This window comes from Pristis pectinata, chromosome 23 (genome assembly GCF_009764475.1).
Source record: "Pristis pectinata isolate sPriPec2 chromosome 23, sPriPec2.1.pri, whole genome shotgun sequence".
Lineage (NCBI taxonomy): Eukaryota > Metazoa > Chordata > Chondrichthyes > Rhinopristiformes > Pristidae > Pristis > Pristis pectinata.
This window is the reverse complement of record NC_067427.1, coordinates 18,881,926-18,887,178: the sequence shown is the minus strand read 5'-3', so window position 1 is coordinate 18,887,178 and position 5,253 is coordinate 18,881,926.

Here is a 5,253-nt window from a genome sequence, read left to right as displayed (position 1 = left end):
CCCCAATAAATACTTCACAGTCAATGAAAGACTCCTTGACGTTTAGTCTGGCAGCAAACTTGCACAAATTGCACTGTGGTGGTGATCTATTTACTTTGCTCCTGTTGAGGGTTAAATAGCAACTCCCCTGCTCTTCAGAGTAATGTTATGGAAGCTTTCTCTTATTCCAAATGTGAAGGTACAAGGGAATTTGACTTTATTTCACCTCAGAAGCTGATAACTCACATTGCAACACTATTTCAGTGTAACATTTGTGCTGCTTCCATACTGTATGTAGAGTTTCCACGTGATACATTTAGATTTATGTTTGCCAGTTACTGACTGAAAAGCTAATTTCCCAAATCTCTGAAGCAGGGTTTGAATCACTGACCTTCCATCTTGGGCTTTATTATTTGTATTTAAAGGTATTTGTGAAACAAATGGGAGTGAGTCAAACCCAACAGATTTCAGAGCAGTGCAGTTAGTATAGAGCTCAGGTTGGAAGGGTTAAGGCAGAAGTTGGTTAAAATGATGCATGATTGACTAAGCGCATCTTTGGGAGAAGATGATTGCTGTCTGTGTTACTGGTAATCAGTTACTGTGGGGAGCAGGAATATAATCAGCACAAGCGAGAACAGGGGTCAATTCATCAGTTTAATTGAGGACTCTATTTTTAAACCAATGTCTTGTGGTCTTCATTCTCAGACTCTCCATCTATCGTCTGAAGTTTTAGAAATGTAGAATTTACTATGGTGACAATATCCTGAAGGAAGAATGGAAGCACATAAATTACCATTTTATTATTTGTGTTTCTATCCTGTGCATTCTCCTGCACAACTTTCTCCCTTTCCTGAAGATGCTGAGGCTGATATAACTAACTCAGTTCCTGTCCTCCCACCATCAGCACCAACAGGACGATAAAAAGTGATGGGAAGAGACCAGTCAGCCCTCATGGCTGATCTTCAACTCCATTTACCCAGTTCTATGTATTTCTTAACAAGCCTACCTATCAGAAATATATCAATGTCTCCAGTATTTCAATAGGCCTGCTGTATTCATTGGTCTTTATTTTCCAAATTTCAATCATCCTTTGAGGAAGAAGTCTTTTCTTGCATCACTCCTAAACAGCAGACTACTGGTTTCTCTGCAGTAATTGTTTTTTGAATCCTTTAGTCCTCTAAAATATTGTCAATAAGATCCCAATTAATATTAAATATTCAAGGCAATAAAGCCTTGTTTTTGGAAACTGACCTCAATTTTACCTTTAGCCTCAATAATATGTGAATCTTTGCTGCGTCTGTCCAACATCAACAATATCCATTCTGAGGTATGCCCAAAACTGAACATAATAATCCAGATGGGATTTAACCAGAGCTTTACATTCCTGTCATATAGCTTCCCCATTTTTGATCCTAGCTCAATAGTTATGGTTAATAGGGAAGAATCAAATAGCACAAATAGGTATTCAGCTGCTCATAGTCTTTGCTCTTTCCATGAATGCCTAATTTGAGTATATATTCAATGTTCAAAGCCTACTTTTAAATCTGGTTTTGCCACACTTTCTGACGTGTGAACAAGGATCAAAATTCAATGTTTACCAAAAAGTTCATTTTTCTAAATCTTTTGCTAATTATTTTAAATGTCTGTTCCCTGGTTCCTTGACAGCACAAGCAGCTTCTAATTTGTTTTATCAGAATTCCTTACAATTTTGAAGCCCTCCATCAAATCTCTCCTTAATATTCTCTGCTCAAAGGAGAACAACCACAAGAAATACAGTTAAATCTAACCTATTATCTTTGTAATTCAATAGGTTTTAAGTTTGCCATTCCACAAGGCTGGTGTATGGAACCGAAGGAAGTGCCCAAGGCCAATATCCACTCACCTCATTTGATGCAAATTTGATTTTGATTTCATTCAGTAGCTTGTCTACTTTTTGGGAGATCAGATCAGGCAACACATCCTCTGGAACAGTACCATTAGTGATCAGGTTTATTAATGAAAATAAGATGTATTAGTTAATACAATTACCAAATTAAAGAAAAACACCCCCCAGCTTCAGGATATCCCAGAACACATTTAGAAGTGTAGTCATTATTATAACATGGGAAAAACAGCGAGTTTCCACACACTGCAATTGTCTTTTTTGATTGTTGACTGAAGGATAAATATTGGCCCAGGAGACCAAGAGTAACTTTCCTGCTCTTCAGAATAGTACCATGGGATCTTTTACCTCCACTGGGACAGGTTATTGTAATGACAGCTCAGTCAAAAAATGGTACCTCTGGGAGTGGAATACTCCCTCAATATTACCCTGGGGGTTCTGCCTGGACAATGTATCAAACACTCAAACTTACCGGTGCTTTGAATCATCAGTCAGAGGCAGGAGGATAAATACTCAAACAACAGTTGTAGTAATTCAGCATTTGGGCACTGTACTTTTTGAAGGTTCACTCTAGCATCAGGGATGTGGAGAAATCAAATCTTGTTTAGGGGCCTGGTGTGGGGAACAGTGGGTTCTGCACCTGCAGGGAGACCTTCAGTGGGAATCATCCCCAGCCCAAGGCTAATTATTAGCCAAGAAATAATACAGCTGCATTTGGGGAGTATACTCTCCTCTTCCCTCATTCCCTGTCTCCATGCCCTCCTTCTCTAAATGCCATCTCACCCACTGCCTCCTATGGCCCTCCAGCTCCCCAACCACTCTCCCACTTTACCCTTCACTCCCCAATCTCACCTTTCACTCCCTCCTCCCAACCAACAACCCACACATTTGAACCCACCATACTGCACCATGCCCAGAAACACCATGCAGATGGTCTGCACCACCTCCGCATCAGTCTGGTGGATGTGGTAACTCTCCATGATCACTTTTAGGCCATCATGTTGCATGTCTGGCACCAGAATCCGAAAGGCCACCAGCTCTGAAAGGGAAAGAGTAAAGGATCCAGATTGGGTATTTTAGACACAAACCCACTAGACCTCCCTTCTTGAGCTTTATGTCACCTTTCAAATCAAAACTCAGTGCATTGACTCTGATCCTTTCATTCATTCCTGTGGTTTCTTGATTTGGTCTTCCTGGCAATCTTAAAAATGTCAGAAGTCAATATTGGTGTTAGTTGCTCAGGCCTTTAACCTTCACCTTTGTTTCTCAGTTAAGGTACTACACAGCAACAAATTGTACATACTTATAAATTTTAATGCAGTAAAATGTCCTGAGTTCAAATATATCTGATGCCAAGCATCTGAAAAGTAATTTTTAAAAGACCATCTAAAAAGAGTAAAGAGTTAGAAGTAGAAGAAATTTAAGGAGAACATTCCAGAGATTAGGACATTGGTAGCTGAAGATATGGATGCTAGTGAAGTAGTGATCAAAATCAGAGACAATTACAAAGGCAGAACTGAAAGATCTCAGAGTTGTAGGGCCAGAGGGGATTACAAAGAAAGGGGGTGGGGGTGAGGTTATGGAATATTTTGAAAATGAAGATGAGTATTTTGAAATTAGGCTTTGTTTAACCTGGAACCAATGTTGGCCGGTGAGCCAGTGTGTAAATGGAATTTGGTCCAAGTTACAACAAGGACAAAGCAGTGTTGGATAACCTCATTTGCATAGGTTCAAAGAAATCTAGCCAGTGGCTGGAGAAGTCAGTTTAGAAAGCATGCAAGAGGGATGCGGCTGAAGATGGACAGAAGCATGGATGGGTTGAGGGGGAAACTAGCAATCTTGGTGATGGGATGGAAAGGTGGTCAGAGGCTCATTTTGGGGCCAAATGCAACAAGTTTATGAACAATCTAATTCAATCTCAGACAATTGCCAAGGCAAGGGACAGAGTCTGCGACTAGTGAACAGAATCTGTGACCTTGACCAAACACAATGGCTTCAATCTTCTCAATATTTAGTTGGAGGAAATCTCTGCTCATCAACCTACCTGATGCTGGATACAAATCTGACAATTTAGGACCAGCAGAAGGCAGACTTAAAGAGGAAGGTGATTTCGCCAGAAGAAACACAAACATTATCAGCAAACTTGAGAATGAGAAGAAAATCAGAAAGGGCAGCTAGGTGGCTTGCAGTTTCACTGAAATAAGATTGAGGAAGTATATGTAGATCTGTTGGACAAGATAGCATTGAGGGAAACTAACCAGTGTGTGCATTCAGAGCTATCAAATTTAGAAGTCATAGGAAATTTGGTCCAGTGGACTGAGGAAGGCAGCAGAGGCAGGTGATCCAATAACCTCAACCTTACAGCATTACAGAAGTCCCTGATTTGCCTTGCATCTGAAGTGAGAAAGGGGGACGTAGAGAAAGAGGAGATGAAGAAAATAGTTTACAATTGAGATAAGTAACTGGGAATTAGCTTTGCATTCAATCGGGTTGAAAGGTTACCTCGGGTAGGTATGAATATGGAGTTGAGGTTAAAATTAAATCAGCAGTGATCTTATTGAAGTGCAGAGCAGGCTCAAGGGACCAAGTGGGCTACTCCTGTTCCTTATTTACATATTTATACATGTGAATGTTTTGTTCATTTGATCCTGGGAGAGTGAGATTTTGGCAGATGAGAACATGGCTCCGTGTTATATGGACCAGCTGGAACTAGGAGTAAATGGGTAAACCATTTGTCTACCATGCCTATTCAAATCTGTCCCTCTTGTTTTGTATGAGTGTAAAAATAAGGTCCACACAAGGGGAATGTCCAGGTGAAAGGACATTTTAATAACGACTTTAACATCAAAAGGTACGTTTAAGCAGATCACCATCTGCAGAAATGGCATGGTGAATGGAGGGCCAAAAGCAGGATAGTCAGGATTAAGGAAGTTATAGGTGCATTAAGGAAACTTGTTTTCCAAATGTGGTCGCAGGAGTAGAGTGGAAGATGAATGTGGTTGGTGAGCATTAAAAGTGCCCAGTGATTACACTATCTGTGATTGAGATACAAGGGCAGTAAGGGCACGTCAGATAGCAAGTTCAGCAGGGTGTCCATTAGCACAAGTTAGGTAACCTATGTGGAATGGGCTGATAGGAGGCAGCAACTTCAAAGAGGGAAAGAGTCTATGAAATGAGATGGGAAAAAAAATGAATTGATATTGAAATCGTAATAGAAAGGAGATGCTTGTGTACAGGCCATGGATGAAAAGCAGCAAAGATAGTTCATTGATAATTTTTTTAATTATTGTACTTGGGTGGGGGGTGGAGAATGAGAAATTTATAGATAATTTGGTGATAAGAATTTTAAATAATTATTGGCAACACAATTACTGCTACAGTCTAACAGGAGT